This window comes from Callithrix jacchus, chromosome 4 (genome assembly GCF_049354715.1).
Source record: "Callithrix jacchus isolate 240 chromosome 4, calJac240_pri, whole genome shotgun sequence".
Lineage (NCBI taxonomy): Eukaryota > Metazoa > Chordata > Mammalia > Primates > Cebidae > Callithrix > Callithrix jacchus.
The window spans coordinates 155,918,784-155,938,723 of NC_133505.1; the positions used below are offsets into that span (position 1 = coordinate 155,918,784).

At 41.5% G+C, this 19,940-nt stretch overlaps 1 long non-coding RNA gene across 2 annotated transcripts in view; it reads right to left on the bottom strand.

The window, feature by feature from the left end:
- Window positions 1–1,011: 1,011 nt before the first annotated feature.
- The window catches only part of LOC103792667 (uncharacterized), a 45,713-nt gene continuing 26,784 nt past the window's right edge, over window positions 1,012–19,940 (bottom strand). Inside the window, exons 3-7 of one of the 2 annotated variants that reach the window (XR_004742145.3) lie at window positions 16,160–19,017; window positions 15,459–15,563; window positions 12,431–12,480; window positions 3,514–3,627; window positions 1,012–2,627 (exon numbers count right to left, since the gene is read on the bottom strand). This is a non-coding gene — a long non-coding RNA (uncharacterized LOC103792667). The remainder of the gene's footprint in view (window positions 2,628–3,513; window positions 3,628–12,430; window positions 12,481–15,458; window positions 15,564–16,159; window positions 19,018–19,940) is intronic. The other variant, XR_004742147.3, reaches the window with a different exon arrangement.

Below are 19,940 nucleotides of genomic sequence, written 5' to 3' on the forward strand. Positions count from 1 at the left end.
AGCCAGTAAGACCAACTAGCTCATTTTCTTATCCTCCAGAACAACTGGGAGGTGTTTGAGTTTTTTGTTTTTGCTTTTTAAAATCTCAACTGACTCATTTGGTGGGAACAAATTCACATGTCAGCATGTGGTTTGACCGATATGACCTATCTACAGGGAAGACAAAATAACATTTTCAAATTAAGGTACTTTCAGCACTTATACATTCTTGTTTTAAAAAAACATATACTGACCAGCTCCTAGCCATATAACAAAGAGCATGCGCCTGAGATTGCCACAGTGGAAAGATCGATCAACATCAGTCCCATTATTTGAGTCAGGATAACTTGCTCACATTTCAGTCAGCTTGAGTAAAAGGGAACTTATTGCAAGATGAGAGAAGCATTTCATGAAATTTGAAGATTATACACAGGAAATCAAATCTTTTGGTAACTAAACGCTTGCTCTATTTTTCTCTCCCTTCCCACCACAATGGTCTCTCTGCTTCCTCCTGTGCCTTTTCTCCCTCCTCTGGCTTCCTTTGCAGATTGCCTCTGGCTCCTCTGCTTCCTCACCAGTCCTCATGGCCCAAAAATGCTGCTGCAGCTCAGTCCTCTAGAAGAAATCACCTTTATGGAATAACAGTCTCTTAGCCACTTAAATCAAACTTTTGTGGTTTCTGAGTCCTTCAGATAGAGTCAGATACCCCTGATCTAACCGTTATAAAAGTAAAATGCCCAGCCCCATGGTTCAGCAAAGTCTATGTAGACACTTGTCTAAGGATGGAGATTGACCTTTTCAGGCACCCCAAACATATTTGCAACATTTCTTGGGTATACATTCGAATCCCTTAGCAAATTCTCCCATATTCCTTCTGGCAGGCAATGAGGTGAGAGACGAATTATCCATGTCAGGGAATCTGTGTATCATGTTTGGTTTTATATGGAGGAACCCATAAGAGATGGGACTAATGATCCTGAGGTTCAAGGGATAATGCTTATCTTTAAAAGAAAAGTAAATTGTGGGGAGTAGTTATTATAGTAGTTTTCAATATTTATTTATGTAGAAGCATAATTTATTTTTAACAAGAAACTTATTAGCTAAAACATACACATAATCCCTTTGGCTTAGGAATTTCACTTCTTAGAATGCATACTAAGGAAACAGTCATAACAGTACAGGCACGGTTTGGCTGTGTCCCCACCCAAATCTGGAATCGTGGCTCCTATAATTCCCACATGTCATGGGAGGGACCCAGTGGGAGGCAATTGAATCATGAGGGCAAGTCTTTCTTGTGCTGTTCTCATGATAGTAAATAAGTCTCACGAGATCTGATGGTTCTATAAAGGGGAGTTTTCCTGCACGGGCTCTCTTGTCTTCTGCCATGCATGTGAGATGTCCCTTTGCACTTCCTTTGTCTTCCGCCATGATTGTGAGGCCTCCCCAGCCTTGTGGACCTGTGAGTCCGTTATACCTTTCTTTTATAAAATACCCAGTCTCTGGTATGTCTTTATTAGCAGTGTGAAAACAGACTAATACAAGTTCACAAAATGTTATAAAGAGGTATTCATTATAGATACGTATTAATATAACTGAAAAGAAGCGGCATGTCTATTAATAGGAATCCCAATGAAAAATTTATGTTCTATGCATGTGGTTGGCTATTATGCAGCCTTTAAAAATTATCTTTTTGAAGACTATTTACTAACATAGAAAAATGTTTATAATATGCTAAGGGAAAAAGACAAAATCATATGCATCCTCCTAGTTGTATTTTAAATTATTTATCTATAACACATAAAAAGAAGAAGGCAATATATCAACATGTTAACAGTGATATTTCTGAATGGTGGGGAATGGGTAATTTTTATTTTATTTTTGATTAGTAGTTTATTTTCCAAATTATCTAAGATGGATGCGTATTGCTCTTAAAATTAGTTTCTTCAGCCTTTCACTTCACAACAGTGAGCTCAATAAAATGAACACAAAAGGAGAAAGGAGAGAAGAAAAGATTACTGAACTACCGCGAAACACGACCAGAGTTTACTTTTATTTTTCATCTTTTGTTCTTGTGGGAAGGGCCCACAGAAGCCAACAGTTGTGATGGAGCTCCCACCTGACAGTAGACCCTTTTGCGTCTTTGTTATGAACTACACGTGTCCCAACCTGGTGTTTGTGATCCAGCAGTCACGCGCATTTCTGCTTCCACTAATGCATGGGCGGCTAATTGGGTTTGTAAAAAGGTCACTTCCGCCTTTGATTTTTAATGAAGAGTTTAGCTTATTATAAAAGTGGAGTGTTGACATGCATGGCAGACACTAAAAATATAGTTCCTTTTCAAAATAAAATATTCAGCATTTTGACTGGCTGCAGATTTATTTGGCAATAATTTCTTGGTTAAACTTCCCTGAGGTTTGTTTATATGGCTATTTTGGTTCTTTATTTTAAGTATATCAGCATTTTTCCACAGCTTCAAGCTATTCTCATCTCAGCATGTAGGAAGTTAATAGGTAGCACAGAAGCTCGTTACTGCAGTTCCAGTAAAAACATAATTGGCTCAAGAAGCCAAGGTACTAGCACCATCCTCTCTGCAAGAATGGCCGCGAACTCAAACTCATCACAGCAGTCGGGCCCACTCCAGCCAGTGCCTGTGAATATGGAATAAGGACCACTTGGAATTTTGTGTTTTAGTCTCAAAGCTTCATAAGATTTTTAAAAAATATGCATAATGGGAATGCAATTCCATTTAAGGTGATTCCCCACCTAGATATACACATATTCTGTGGTACCACCATTCTTCAAAACATCTGTGGAATTTCTGTTTTAGAATTGCTTTCAGATAATAGTTTATGGAGAAAGGCATCAGAAAATTAGTCTTGTTCATTTCTAATCACATATGAATGAGATTAAAAAGTTAGATTACTCAACTTATTTACCAGACTGTGCACCAGATGCCTTTTGCATTTTCTAAATAGCAGATTCTCTCGCAAAACCGAAGTTTGCCACCAATAAATCTTTCAAACCACATGCCTTCGTCTAGGATAGAAATTCCAGTAAGAGAATTCCAAAAGGGATTAAATTCATGGCAGAATCATTGGCTGAACTGGGCATTTGGACCTATAAGACCAGGCACACTTAAAAAAATCCAACAAACTATTGAGTGAGTTCCAGGCTCTGTTACAGGGGCTCCAGCAGCTTCAACACTGAATAAATATATCGGATTTAGCCTTTGCTCCTTGACAGTATCAGTCTTAAGAGCATTGACTTGAAGAAGTGATCTAAAATAGTATCTAAGAATTATACTAATTTGAACTACGCCAGTCAGAAAGATATGGAAAAGCTAGAAAGATGGAAAATGTTTAAAGGCCTTTTCTTTGTCTTTCTCTCTCTCTTTTTTTTTTCATATGCAGGACATTGAAACAAAGCAGGAAAGTGCATTTGCATTCAGCTGAATTTAATTTGCATGCCTAGATATCTTCTGGAAATTTGGGAGGCTACCTTAGCTGGAATGTGCAACTGTAGCTACCTACTTACCTCGTCACGATGGTTGTAATGAAATAAAGGGCTAAAACCTTAAAATGCCGTTTGATTTAAATATCTTGACCATCATCAGTAGCAGCGGCAACAATTCTCTCACAGGTTCCATCTCTGAGGAAAAGGCAGGAAGGTCAGTTAAACTTAATTCAGTTCCCATCAACAAATATAATTTGGACACCAGGAATGGTGCCGTGCAAACATGCCCGCTCTCATTCAACTCCTTCAGTTGCAAGGAACTCATCCAAGTCACCTCAAGCATTGGGGTCTTACTGTGGCTATAGTAGGAACGCACACTCTCCCTGCCCCTAGTGTTATCAAACCAAACTAGACTCTACTTGCCCGGCGCAGTAAGACCAGATATCCACACGGAGGTTTGCAGTAGGAGAAAGGAAGCCGCTTATTCGCAGGGTGCTAAGCAAGGACAATTGGCAGTGAATGCTTAAGACGCAAACCTCCAGATGGATTACAGGTAAGAGTTTTTTAAGGCAGGGAGGCAGAGGTTGCAGGCAAAGTCATAAATCAATACATGGATGCTATACATTGGCTTGACCAAAAAAGGCAGGACATCTCCAAGCAAGAGCCCATAGATCATAAGGAATTCAAAGATGTTCTGATTTGCAATTAGTTAAGAAAGCAAAGCGTCATCTAAAAATGTGGGATTAGTAGAATGTTTTGGCCCAGCGGGGTGACCTCCTGCAGGCCCCTCAGGAAGAAATTTAGAACAAAGAGTTTAGTCTTTGGTTCTCCCTTATCTGGAGGAGATCCACTGGGGGGAATGGGGTCCAGGTTTCTGAAAAACAACTAAGGGACATAGGTTACGATGTTGTCTTTAGTTTCTATGGAGGAACCAAACATTTCATGATTCTAACTTCCTTGGATACATTTTAAGCAACTATAACCCTCTTGTCAAGCTGCTCATTTACTTCTCAGGGCTAGCTAGGTGCCTGCAATTTCCCTTGAAGGAACTCAAGATTTTCCTTTAATTACATTCTTATTGTGGGGTTTAGTGGCTACAAGTCCCCAAGAGGGGTCCCTGCTCTGTCTCACTAGCTAAGGACAGTTCTGGAAACTCATCCTTCCCCTTCCACCTGGAGGGCCCTAAGCTTAGTAGAGTCTCAGGCCGAGAGAAATATTCTTGCCCTTGAGACGGCAGTCCTTTGGCAGGCAAAATCTAGAAAGATGAGAAGCTTGATGTTCCCATCTAGAAAATGACCAGCATCTTAACAAAACAGAATAGTCTTGCAGTGAGCTTGTCAAAGTGCTAGTTACATCACAAAGCATCCTCTCATGTTGGGTGGAGCCCATGGTCCCCACTGAGAATTCAAGGACCACCACTCAAAGTGCTTCTCTTATTTTTCAAACCACCCCAAAATTGGGGGTGAGGGACAGTCCGTTGATCCCTAGAAACAAGTACCCTTTTCTCTGTTTCATTTCCCAGGCCCCACTCTTCTCTCATTTAGGTTCTCTTCTCCACTTTAGGTCCATATCAGTCTTTTCTCATAAATGCCATCATTACATCTAAGAAATAAAAGTACCTGACCTTATTGATCACAATCTTGATTTCATCTATTTCTCCTGAGTCCTAACTTTGACCTTCTGAGATGCTGTGTGGCAAGCGTCTCTTACTGTCTTCTGCACTTGCCCCCATCCTCAAATCTCTTTGATGAGTAAGCAGCGCAACTGTTGATACTGAATCTCAGACTAAGGAACACTACTCCTGTAGCCCAGAGTTTTCTCTGTTGAAAGTTATGATCCAATTATTTCCAGCTCTAAATATTATTAACCAATTACACCCAATTGTCTAAAGATTCGTTCCTAAAATCCCATTAATTCAAATTAATTCCTCCCAACTGGTTTGAAAAAAGATGTTTTGCCTCTCATTTGAAATACAAGTTCCTCTCAACACAGAGGCCTGTGAATATGCTATTAGTATATAAATTCGCCTTTTAAGTTGCCATTATATAAATGAGTAGTGGGAGTAACTGAAACTTAGGAATCCATTATAATTGGCATGATTTTGTTCATAAGATTAATTGGAAATAAGAAATGTACATTCAGTCTGGGCGTGGTGGCTCATGGCTGTAATTCCAACACTTTGGGAGGCCAGGGTCAGAGAATCACTTGAGCTTGGACGTTCAAAACCAGCCTAGGCAACATAATGAGACCCTGTCTCTACGAAAAATTAAAATAGTAGCCAGGTGTGCACACCTCCCGCTACTTGTGAGGCCAAGGTGGGAGGGTTGTTTGAGCCCTGGAAGTTGAGTCTGCAGTGAGTTGTGATTGTGCCACTAGACTCCAGCCTGGGTGACAGAGCAAGATCCAGCCTCAAAAAAAAAAATGTACATTTAGTAAAAAAATTATTGGGATTAATGATTCAAGATGGGTAAGAATTCAAATGATTTCCTTTCATATAGGAAAGTTTTATGGACAAAAAGAGAGGATTTAAATTGACCTGTGACACTGGCTTTTTCTGTGACCTTACTAATATCCCAAAGAGCTTTAAGAAAATATTTTTAAATAATGCAAACTCATATGCCTTTCGACATTCCAGTCACCCAGGTGGCCAGGAGTTTAGGTAATGAATAATCAGAACGAAAATTGTTCTTAATTTGTTCAAATATAAAGATAATGATTTTTTTTTTTAAGCAAAAAAAAGAGCCACTTGCTGTATCTTGTCTTCTAACATTGTATCACACACCTGTTTTGAATCTTTGCATTGGCAAATATTATATTTATTCTTTCAAAGTATCTTGTAACTGCATAATCAGAATACAGGTGGACTTCAGTCATTGGTTTATACCTTTATTCTTTAGACAATATATAGTACCGAATATGTACCAGGCATTCCATTTGGCTTTGAAAAAATATAAATGAAAACACAGTCTCAAGGGCTTAAAGTCTATTTTTGACAATAGGTGAATAAATTACTAACAAGGATAGAATGTGGCTAAGATGTTAATGGAAATATGGACTAAGTGCTTTGGAGGCAGAGAGGAAGTATTGGATAATACATTCCTGAAAAGTTGAGAATTAACCAAAATTAAATCTGCCACCTTGGGACTAGGCTGGAATGGCAGCTGCAAGGTGAATGAACTGTCCTGACCCCGGCCTACTCTGGTACATTTACTGGTTTTCCTCTTTCCTGTAGACACCTTTACCTTGTTTGCTCAAGAATATTGTGCAACAGTGGACCTTCATGGTTTCCAAGTAGAAAAATGCTGTTTGACCACTGAGCAAATTCTTCTTGATTGCTTTGGATTAAGAATTGCTACTCTGGTGAAATTCAGCCAAAGTGGCATTCAGGATGCAAGATGTTTCGTTTGAACAGACCATAAATCAAAGCTGGGAGTGGGGGCTGCCTATACTCCCTGTTCTGAGGCCCTCTTGAGTCTGCGAATTCCATCACCTAATCCTTGCTTCCAGACCTCAACAGGTCTGTCTATTCCAAGCCCACGCTTCCCATTGCTTTCATTCTAAGGCTTTTCTAGGCCTGTTTAAAGAATGCAATGCAAACTTTTCATGGAATATTATGCAATTCTAACAGAAAGCCAGTAAAATTGTCGAATCTCATTGATTACCAAGCCATGTAGATGACTGGTCAGTTCGAATTGTCCATACTATGGTTTGAGTCTTCGTTTCTCCACCAAAATTCATGTTCGAACTTAATCCCTACTGTGGTGATATTAAGAGGTGTGGCCTTTGGGAGGTGATTAAGTCAGGTATGGCATTAGCACCTTATAAAATGACTCAGGGTTGGAGGGAGAACCCTCTTCCCATTCTTCCTCTTCTACCATGTGAGGATACTACATTATTCGCCTGGAGAGGATGCAGCAACAAAGCACCATCTTGAAAGCAGAGAGCAGCCCTCACCAGACACCAATTCTACTGGCTTCTTGATCTTGGACTCTCAGGCTCCAGAACCATGAGAAATAAACTTCTGTTCTTTATCAACTACCCCATCTCAGGCATTTTGTTGTAGCCAAACAAAAAATGGACTGAGGCAGTCTATTAAATTAAAAATAAATGAAATTTATTGATAAATTCCTGATAGAGTTTATTCCTCTTGGTACAGATATACAAAACACTGAGCAATGACTGAGAAATGAAAATCACTGTTGTCTCAGTGATGTTTCTCTTAGATGAGTGCACCTCTCAATCAGAGCTTAGGACTCTGCCTACACCTGCATTAACTCCCTGTGGGAAGTTAGTTAAGCGATTTTAACTTCTTCCTAGCTTAGATAATCCACTTATAGAAATACTTGAGAAAAACTATATGTTGAATTCTTGAAGAATCAGATGAAAGATGATACAAGAGTAGAGAAAACCCCATTTTTATTTCACTGAGATACAATATTATTTAGAAAATGATTAAAGTGATACATTAGGTTAGAGATTCCCAAATTTTTGACATCAGAAATTCTGTTTGGCTTTGTGAGATCTCTACATTTCTCTCCTTTCCAAGTATACACAAACTCCTATATATATATATACACTATATAAAAATATATATACAAAGGCACTATATGTAAATTGTATGTATAATTTTTATATAGTATGTTTCTAATGACAAAAGTGATACATGTTCATAGTAAGAAATTCAAATAGTACAGAAGGTTGAAAAGAGTGTGTACTTTTATCACAACAAACAATGTTTCAGCAAAAGTCCTTACCCATTGGATGCATTCCTGTACACAGAAATGATGGGTCAAAGAGCATGTGCATTTAAAATTCTAATAGATATTTGTCAAATTACCGCCAAAATTTTTGCACCACTTTATGCTCCCAAGAACAGTGGCTGTTTCCAGCCACCTTCCCCATCACTGGATATTATCAACTTTTTAAATTTTATCAATTTTTTTTGAGGTTAAAAAATTATATTTAATTGTGGTTTATTTATCTATCTATTTGTTTGTTTGTTTGTTGAGACAGAGTCTCACTCTGTCACCCAGACTGGAGTGCAGTGGCACAATCTCAGCTCACTGCAGCGTCTGCCTCCCAGGTTCAAGCAATTCTCCTGTCTCAGCCTCCCAAGTAGCTGGGACTATAGGGACATGCCACTGTGTCCCTATAATATTTTTGTAGGCTAATGCCTGGCTAATATTTTTGCATTTTTAATAGAGACAGGATTTCATCATATTGGCCACAATGGTCTTGATCTCCTGACCTTGTGATCTGTACACCTTGGTCTCCCAAAGTGCTGGGATTAAAGGCATAAGCCACCGCACCAAGCCAATGTGGTTTTAATTTGCATATATTTATGAGAGAAATTGAACAAAGTTTTACTTGTATTAAAGTCAATTTAATGTTTGACTTTAATAAAATTTCAGAGGAGAATTTTATAATACTTCTTTAAGAGATAACACTGAGATAGTCTCATAAGGGTAATCTACAAGGTACAGCTTTCAAACAAGCAAAAGAAGATTTGATATGGCCAGTGGAAAATAGGAAAGAAGAATAAATTAAAAGAAGCTATGGTAAATGGAAAACATGAAATCAAATGGCAGAAATATTTATTATGTATTCTATGATGATTATTGTATACCATTATATCTCATGTTATACATAATGTTATTAATAAAATGTCAGAATTAAAGCAGATAAAAAGACAGAAACTTTTAGCATTTTTTTATTAGTAGTAATAGCTTGTTCATAATTAATATTACTTATTACTTCCAAGAGAAATGTTTCTTAAAAGTATAGAAAGGTTGAAGTAATGAAAAAAGGTTACGCTAGTCAAATACAGATCAAAGAAAGATGAGACAGCAGTTTTAATATTTACATGTAATATAGTTAATCTAATATTAATACTGGAGAAAATAGAATTAAAAGTAAAAGAAATCATAGCTATATTGCTTACAAAAAGATGGATTACTTAGAAATGGTGTTGGCTCATTACATGAAGAATAATACATTTAGAGGCCTACTTCACACCATTAAAGAAAAAATGGGCTGAGCACAGTGGCTCATCCTTGTAATCCCAGCATTTTGGGAGGCTGAGGCAGGAGAATCATTTATGGCCAGGAGTTTGAGACCAACCTGAGCAACATAGTAAAACCTTATCTCTAAAAAAATTTAAAAATAATTTGGTGGCATGTGTCTTGTAGTCCCAGCTCTTCAGGAGGCTGAGATGGGAGGATCACTTGAGCCCAGAGTTGAGGCTGCAGTGAACCACGATCACACCACTACACTCCAGCCTGAGTGACACAACAAGACCTTGCCTCAAGACAAAAAAAAAAAAAAAGAATAATTAAAAATATAAAATTTTTTTTTTTTTTTGAGACAGAGTTTCATTTTTTGTTACCCAGGCTGGAGTGCAATGGCGCGATCTCAGCTCACCGCAACCTCCGCCTCCTGGGTTCAGGCAGTTCTCCTGCATCAGCCTCCTGAGTAGCTGGGATTACAGGCACGCGCCACCATGCCCAGCTAATTTTTTGTATTTTTAGTAGAGACGGGGTTTCACCATGTTGACCAGGATGGTCTCGACCTCTTGACCTCATGATCCACCCGCCTCGGCCTCCCCAAAGAATATAAAATTAACAGAAGAAAATGTTGGGGAATTTTTCCAAAAATCCCCCAAAAACATAAACCAGAAAAGTAAAAACTGACAGAGTCAATGAAATCAAAATGAAAGATTTTGGGTCAGTCAATAGAGTTTAATATTTACTAAGCAAAGTTGTTAATGAGCATTCATTAACCTAATCTTCCTAACACCCCTAAGAAGTCGAAGCTGTCATTACTATATTTAGCGGTGAGGAGTCAGGCACAAGTTGGCTAAATAGCTTGTCCAAGGTCACATCCATAGTTTAGGAGCTGAAGACAGAGCCCTTGGGTTTAACCACTACCCTACACTGCCGCTGGAAGACAACAGAGACAAATTAAACATGTGAGTGAGAGACTTGAGGGAAACATTTTAAACATCTATAACTTACACAAAAGAATATACAAGAAACCCTTGCAAACTGAGAAGGGAGGAGAAAGGAAAGCCTGTCAAACATAGCCAAAAGATACAAACAAGCAATTTATCAGAAGAGAAAACCCAAATAGCTAACTAGTACGTGAGCAGATGCTGAGCGTAGCTGGTAATGAACACATGCAAAGTTTTAAAAATACAGGTCTTACTGGCCTCAACCCAGAACCTCCCGATCCTTGCCTGCTGAATGAAGTGGTAAACGAGTGAGTACACACACTTTGAATAAGAGGAGCACACACTGGCCGCACACGCCGGCCGCTCTGTCTACCTGTGCCTCTACCTCAGCAAGGGGCACTGCTAAATCTCAAGCCCCCTTTGGACTTGAGTGTCTCCCATTGTAACATCTCCAGCTGGATGTGATTTCATTTTCTTCAACCCCTCAAAATTACGGCTTGTACCGCACTAGGGGCACTCAGCATATGCTGCCTCCCACTGTGGTCCTTTGTGTCTGTGTCCTACAGTTTGCCCCCTAAGGACAGAAACTAAGCCTCAGTCATCTAGAATTCTCTGGATTCCTTGCATAATGTTTTGTACATAACAGGAGCCCAATAAATATTTATTGAATTGAATTTCATGGAAGTGTGGTATGTTAAGCTCCCAGCGAGTAGTCAGGAAGCCAGGGGAGCTTTGAAAATGAAGAAAAATTAGGGGGAAAACATTGGACAAAGTTGGACTAGATCAGCACTTTCTGAAGTGTTCTCTATAGAATGCAAATACTATAAAATCCTACCTGAAGGGTCTTGGGTCAAATAATTTTGTGGAGCACCACATGATCTTCTCCCACCCACCCAATCCTTTTGGGGATCATGAGCAGTGATGTGCTGGAGCCGGCTTGTTCCAGCTTGCAAAAGTCAATTGTTAAACGTCTAGGAAGTTTCTGAGCCAATCGTTAAACACAGTCATTATTAAAACTGAAACTGCAGAAACTTCCAATTAAATAAACTCTATTAAAAAGTTAATGATTACCGAGAACAATACTTCTTAATTAATTGACTTTTACTGTTAGGTGTGCTGTTGTTTACATCTATTGCATCTGTCTTGTGGAAATACTGTGTAATGTATGCTGCCATGTATCTCTCCCCAGCCTCACAATCATTGATAGGTTGGTAGCTGGGAATCGGCTGTAGTGGGAATATTTACACCATAGAAAACAGCAGCTGCTGCAAAAGCAGGGCTTTTTACTCCAGAGAACTGGTCGTTAAGCATTAGCAGCATATTCCGAGTCCCAAACATGTCAGTCTGTTAGGTGGAGTGCAATGGCTCATGACTGTAACCCCAGCACTTTGGGAGGCCGAGGCAGGTGGATCACCTGAAGTCAGGAGTTCAAGACCAGCCTGGCCAGCATGGTGAAACCTGATCACTCCTAAAAATACAAAAATTAGCCAGGCATGGTGGTGGGTGCCTATAATCCCAGTTACTCGGGGGGCTGAGGCAGGAGAATCGCTTGAACCAAGAGGGCAGAAGTTGCAGTGAGCTGAGATGGCACCACTTCACTCCAGCCTGGGCAACAGAGCAAAACTCCATCTCAAAAAAAAAAAAGAAAGAAAGAAACTCCTGATAGCCCTATAGTAAACGCATGTGTTTAATTGTATAAGCAACTGTTCTGAACTTATCTGATCATGAAATTCTTTTAATGCGTAACATCTACCAACACCTTAAGACATATACTTTGGAAAAAACTGGGTTAGCTAATCGCTAAGGCCCTTTCTAGTTGTTGCAATATATGTAAATAACAAGCTTTCACATACAAACTTATCATCCTCATGTCTTAGATTCTCAATGTACTAAGAAGGTGGAGATGAGTTAATCGACCTCTTTAAAAACAAAGTCAAAATAAATTTAAAGGATTTTTACTTCCTGGGAATTATACTTGATTGATCTATGTCCCTCAGTTCCAAGCAATTTGATTAAGGGCAGAATATTATATAGAATGATTTTACTTACATTCGATTACTGAGCAAGGAAATCAATGTCTCTAAATGTCATTTCTTCATCTGTAAAATAATAATTATAGGATTTTTGAGAAAGCAGCCCAAGACTATGCATGAAGAATTACTTGGCTTGCTGTCCAGGTTTTACAGATAAAAGGAAATATGATTCAGGTATTTCTCTCTGAAAGCAGTGTGATAAATACGGTTCATAAACAATCTTTAGCTTAGTTTGCCAAATCTCAGAAGCCTTCTCCCAAATGCCTGTAGCACACTGGATAAAGTCTTGGCTCAAACTCCAAAGTAACCTAACCATGCTCCACTGTGACAGCTCAAATGTGATTGCTAAGATGCCTCCTGGCTTTATGGCTCAGCTCACAGGAAACTGCAGTTATGTTTTCAAAAGATACAATCAAAGCCAGTCGTATCCAGACTGATAGTAAATGGGAATGAGGCCGGGTGGTCCCAGTGCAGATGGAATTTGTGGTAGGGTGTTTTCAAGAAGTGGCCCTTGTAATTGCAAGGCATTATGGTTCAGAGCCCACATGCAATTTGACTTGAGCCCAAGAGGTGATGTTTATCTCTCAGGTCAAATTAATGTGGCACAGATCCATTTCGGAATATTACTTTCATAGACATAGACATTTTCATTTTTGCTTAGGGTCTAGAAATGTTAACTTGCCTCTGAAGAGGTCACTTTCCGAAGGTGAGGATGAGGAGAGGGGAAGAAAGGAAGGAGGAAAACCCAGCTAGCTTGCTTTCTCTTTGATCCCTACACACATAAAAGAATGGCAGAATGCCCACACATGCTTCCTGCTTTTGCTGGCCAACACCCAAGGCTCTGGGGTCTGCAGCAAGGCCTGAGGGCCGCGCAGCTCCTCTGCTGCTGTTGCCTGCAGTGGTGATCTGAGTGTTTAACAACCAGGGCAGCAAAGGCTCCCACGGTCCAGGATGGGCACCAGCCAGGGCTCTGCAAACAGCATCCTGGAGGCCTAGCTTGGGCCAAGTGTCCCTGCAGAGGAAACTGGGTGCTTGGAGTGACAAGGGCCACCGGAAAAGGCTGAGGACAACATCAAACTACCAACACATGTGGACCTATTTCCATATTTTAGCAACCAACTTGAGCATACCCGAGCATACAGGCATGAATGTCAGCCTTGCCTGCCTGCACCCCACCTGAGAAGCAATATTTTTCAGGCTGAGCACAGTGGCTCACGGCTGTAATCCCAGCACTATGGCAGACCAAGGTGGGCGGATCACGAGGTCAAGAGATTGAGACCATCCTGGCCAACATGGTGGAACCCCATCTCTACTAAAAATACAAAAAAATTAGTTGGGCATAGTGGTGCGCACTTGTAATCCCAGCTACTCGGGAATCCGAGGCAGGAGAATCGCTTGAACCCGGGAGGCAGAGGTTGAGGTGAGCCAAGATCGCACCTCTGCACTCCAGCCTGGGTGACTGAGTGAGACGCCATCTCAAAAAAAAACAAAAAGTAAAATTTTTCTAATAACACATTATTCGATTTATTGACTCTGCCCATATAGACTAATCCAGGTATAGGCAGCTATGGGCTCACCAGAGTAGAGTAATAATGCAATGGCCAGCTATGTCTTGCTTAGGAATAAAAAGGGACACTGATATTTATCTACCACTCATTCATGCACCAGACATGGTGCTCAGTTTTTGTAATTATTAATCCTCAAAATAACCCTATTGGATAAGTATTACCACACTTACATTATAGATGGAGAAAATGATTAAGTATTATCACCTTTATATTACAGGTGGACCTTTATATAATAGATGGTCAAGTTACTAACCCAAATTCACACATCTAAAATTGGTAGAGCCAAAGTGTCTACATGGACCTGTCTGGCTATTTCTACTGTGCTAGACAGAGTAGTGGTTGGGCACAGGCTCTGAAGCCACATTGCCTAGATTTCGAGCCTATGTCTGCCACTTAGCCAGCTATGTGACCTTAGGGAAATTATTCAACATCTCTAGGCCTCAGTCTTTATATACATATACATATACATATATTAGAGACATCTATATATAAATATATATTAGAGTCATTGTCCAGCTGATAAGTCATGAAACAAAATAAAAGTAAAAACTGAGTTATCATGTCACAAAAGAGGCCAATATTGTCTTAAAATTATGTGTTTAAGGCTACGGTGAAAGCTGAAGAATGAATTTTTTGAGACAGAGTCTTGCTCTGTCATTCAGGCTGGAGTGCAGTGGTGCGATCTCGGCTCACTGCAGCCTCCGCCTCCCAGGTTCAAGTGATTCTCCTGCCTCAGCCTCCTGAGTAGCTGGGATTACAGGCGCACACCATCACACCTGGATAATTTTTGTATTTTTAGTAGAGACAGGGCTTCAGCATGTTGATCAAACTGGTCTCGAACTCCTGACCTTGTGATCCACCTGCCTTGGCCTCCCAAAATGCCCCCCAGCCCCCTTCCTATATTTAAAATGGAAATAACAATATTTTCCTTGGAGTTTTGTTGGAGGTTTAAATACACTGTGAAGTCCTTGGAACAGTCCTGCCATATAGTAATCACTCAATGAATGTTAGACTTTTCTTGTCCTTGCCTCTCTCAGGATGGCCACCCAAGCCCAGCCCATTTATGGCCCAGATCTCTCCAGGTCAATGGATCTCCCATCTCCTTGTTAATTTCACCTGCTTTCTGCTCCCAAGCCAAACACTGGACATCTAAGAAAATTGATTCTTCAGCTTTCAATGCAGCCTTAAATATATATTTTTTCAAGACAATATTGGGCTCTTTTGTGACCTGGTAACTCAATTTTCACTTCTATTTTCTTTAATGACTTACTTATCAGCCAGACAATGTCTCTAATACTAAGAAAGAGAGAACAATCAGAGGGATGCCCTGGGAGTATGGGGCCATGACTGGGGAAGGGCACTGCCTCATGAGATTTTTTAGAACTGAATGTTTTGACAGGTTTTATTACTATTTAGGTATCATGAGGCCAACAGATCAAGAGACAGTCACCATTGAAAAGATAGTTTGCTACTCACAGTTCCCAAGAGGAAGGGGCACCGCACCATAAAGGCCATACGGAGATGCCCATCAGGAGGCAGAGGGAGCGAAGAAACTACAGGCAAGAACTTTGACTATGGTTTCTGTGTGAAGGAACAAACAAGACAGAGTAAGCTGGTTGGGACCGGATGGCTTGAATTATTTAGGCAGCTCTGGGGAACAGGGTCTATTCCTAGGTGTCTAGTACCTGGGCCTGGGGGGATTAGGGCAGATGAGTAATGACCCCGAGTATGAGAGCCCAGCAAAGAAGGTGGTTGGGGGTGTGGACTCTAGGCTGGTTGGCTTGTATTTGAAAATTGTGCCCTTGGGCGAGTTATTTACTATTTCTAGGAATTGCTAGCCCTGAAAGGGGCAGTCCCTCCAGGGTACACAAGGCTCTGGATGTTAAAGCATTAGAATACAGAAAATAAAAGCCATGGTTCATCCACTGAAGTGCAGGGCACTGGGGTCCTATGGGAGAGGAAGGGGGACTCCAGAAAGGCACGTGCAAGTGAATGACCCCATCTACATAGAAGCACCTGAGTAGGTCTCTCCACCTGACTCCTGTCCTCCTCCCCTCCCTCTTAAGCCCCATCTCCAATGGGGGGGGCCTCCGTGAACTGGTACTATCAGCCCTCCCTTCTCTGTAGTCTGTCTCATGCTGTGCCTGCCCACCTCTTCCCATCTTCTCCACAAATACCTGATTGTCGAGTCTCCAGGCTCCCCTGGTTGGGCCCTGAAAACCTTGCTTTTCAATCCTCACTTCCCGAGAACCCAGCAACTCTGTCACACTTAAACCCTTTTCCACCGGCTTATACAAACAGGCCTTTTACGGAATACCCACTGGCAGCAAAGACATATACAAAGCCACAATGGGGCACATTCAGCAGTCAAACATGAATTTCTGGGTGTGGGCTTACATCTCAATGGGCTTTGTAAAACAGTGATCTGTGCCCTCCTAAAAGGCCAGGGCCAGGGCAGAGTTCTGAAGCTAACCAGGCTCAGCTTTTGGGAAAATTGCCTAAATGCTTTCTGAGTATAGCTGAATACCACTGAGTCATCTCAGTGCCACACCAGCATGGTCAGAAGTGCTGGGGGCCACCAGGAAGGCAGTCACAGCCGCCCTGAGGGGCCATTTGTATTCCTCCCTTCGTGTGCTGACAAGCTATGTGTGAATCACTTGCAAAGTCACCTGGCGGAAGAACAGTGACTTAGGGTATGGGTGACAAGCAGGTTCTGTAGGTGGGCCTGTAGGAGGCCTGTCTGCTAGAAGCCAGCTGTACACGGTGACTAAAATGCAGCCAAGCTCCCCTCCCATTGACACATCGCAAACTACCACAAAGCGCGGCATCTAAAACCACCCGCTTTCCCAAATGAAGGTGGCATTCCAAAGTTCTGTTTTATGACTGGGGAGGTTTCTGGGAAATTCCTTCAGCAAGAAGCTTTAATTCTAGAAAGTTAAAGTGTACAGAAATGAGACAAACATGAGTGTACTGACACGATTGTTTTCTCATTGAGAAACCTTCCCATGTGAGGTATTTCAAACCACTTTTGATAAGGCAAAATTTCTTTCTATGTTACAAAAGACCTGATAAAAAAAGACCTGTCACAAAAATGGTAAAAGAATTGGCCTTTAAAATTCTGATGTTTTTAATAGTTTTCATCTCAGTACAGATACACAATATTTTCTTTGAAGTTTTATTTAAAAGCATGCATTTAAACACGTCTGCAGTAAAAAAGCCAAAATTGTCAGCAGTCATTACAATCAGACTTTTAGAATGGATTTTTTTTCTCCTGTTTCTCTCAGAGTATTTGTAAAATATGAAGTCCAAAAGCCTGAGCTTTTCTGAACATTACCACATAATTTCTGCTTCTCCTGAACACATTCACTTCCCCTCTGTGCCCTCTGCCCATGCCATTTAGCCTGCCAGGAAAGACCCCTCCCCTGCCTGCGTCAAGCTCCGACTCACTCCCTTGGTCAAGCCCTACGTCTCTGACCCTCACAGCCTGGAGTAATTGCTATCCCCTTCCAAAGCAGAGCAATTACTGCTGATGGGATGGCTTTGGCAACTAGCCCAGGATCCCCATGAAATGGCTCTTCCATTGCTCTCCATTAAAATGTCACTCAAACACTTTACTGCTGTTTGGTTTTCCCCTGAGTTACATCTTATCTCCCCAACTGGACTGCACCATTACTTTACTATTTTTTGTGTCCCTCAGAAAGCCCAGCAGAGTCACCCTAGAAGGTGATGTCATTACCGTGAGGTCTTGTTTCTGCCCTTGCACCCTTTCCCGTTTTCTGAGTCCACATGTGCTTTCATTAAATGCCAGATGCTTGACTTCTTTCTGGTAACCTGAAACTCTCAGTTCTGTTGGTTTGGAAGACGTGTCAACTGTGCTGCACACAACTTTCTTTGAAATGGGCGGATTAGAAGATTTGAGTAAACAAGTTCTTTCCTATCAATGACTTCAGAATGTATAGACCTGTATGTTATGTCTTCATCAGTTTTACCTCTCAAATAGGTGGGACTTATATTTCCATATCCGGTCGTCATCAAACTTTCTTGTGCAGCCAGGAAAACCAAAACCCTTCCATAGCTGTGATCCGGTGATGGCAAGTGGGATGCTATTGAGCTGCGAGGCTGAATTACCCCATCCACTTCACATCCAGAAACATTAGAGGGTTCAGCTAACTGCACTAATTTGAAGTACACCAGGGAGACTCAATCTGTGAGATGGTGAGAAAGATTTTTATTTTATTGCCAGAGTTGAAACCAGACCTGAGTGGTACTTAAAATTTCAGTTACATGAGGAGAGGGGTTTCTTTACATTTGAGAAGGGCTCTTACAGCTCTGAGTTGGAATAGGTTCAACAAAGGAGATCCATGAGCCCTGTGTTGGCGGCCTCTACTCATTATGAAACAGGGTGTTCCTCAGCAGCTTAAGAACAAACAAGCTTAAATCCCCACGCTCCTGGGTTTCACATGTGGGGGCAGTGCTGCAGCAGGCGTCCTGAGAGCAAATACTACAAGCCTCTCTCCACAGCACGCAGTGCCATATACAACAGAAAGGTTTCCTGTAAGGATGTTGAGGACTTCTCTAAGTTTCCTGTTCCCAATCTGGTGAGTCCTTCATCTCAGAAGAACCAAGGGCAGCCTCTTTGTTTGGAGAAGCCTCAAGAAGTCTCAGTGGCCATTACAGATGGGGGCCTTGGGGTTAGAGCACCACTCCTGGACACAAACACACTTTCAGTCCAACCCTGGGACCAGGAGAAATCGTGGAGCCAGCATCCCAGGCCTGACCCTCACAAGCCCTGGCCTGGAGCCTGCCTCAGACGGGGGACCCAAGCCACTCCGAATCTCCCCACAGCCATGTGTCTTAGCCAGTCTGGCTGCTGTAACAAAATGCCAGACACTGGGTGGTTTTAACAACTAATATTTGGTTTGCATTGTCTGGAGACTGGAAGTCTAAGATCAAAGTGCCAGCAGATTCAATTCTTCATGAGGGCTCTCCTGTCTTGCAGATGGATGGCCACCTTTCTGCCATGTCCCAATATGGTCTAGAGAAAGAGAGAAAGGAAGAAAGAACAAGAATACATGCTTCCACCTAACTCTTCTTATAAGAGCACTAAGGGCCAGGCATGGTGGCTTATGCCTATAATCCCAGCACGTTGGGAGGCCGAGGTGGGAGGATCACGAGGTCAGGAAATTGAGATCATCCTGGCTAACACGGTGAAACTCCATCTTTACTAAAAATACAAAAAATTGGCCTGGCATGGTGGCACACGCCTGTAGTCCCAGCTACTTGGGAAGCTGAGGCAGGAGAATCGCTTGAACCCGGGAGGCAAAGGTTGCAGTGAGCCTGGGCAACAGAGTGAGATTGTCTCAAAAAAAAAAAAAGCACTCATCAGTCCCTTCTTAGGGCCTTACCCTCATGATCTCACATGACTTCATCTAAACCTAAAGACTCCACTTTCAAATGCCATCATATCGGGGGTTAGGGCTCCAACATATGAATTTTGGAGGAACACATTCAGTTCATAACAGCATTCGAACTACGATACATGACAAGAATAGGTCAGTTGATGGTGGACTGCAGAACCAAAGTATCGTGAGGCAGAGTCGGGCCTGGAAAAGTTAAGTCCAGGACAAGCTGCAGTTGGAGCGGGGGAGGGGAGACAGGGAGCAGAATTGAAATCAATGAATCGAGATGGAGGCAAGAAAAAAGCCACACTCCAAATCAGGCTAAAGATTGTTCAGGGAAGAGCATGAGAATGCATTTCCACAACTGTGACTGCCGAAGTCCCTGGGACCTCCTGAAATCAGGCATCTCCTTCCAGCTCCAGCATGCACAAGGACAGACCCTGCCGGGCTCCTGTCCTGGGATGGTGGTGACTTAATTTTTAGATGTGTATTCCTGAATTCATCTAAGTCAAGGTTGACTGGTACAGCCACAGGGGACAGGTAACATCTCAAAGGCCCT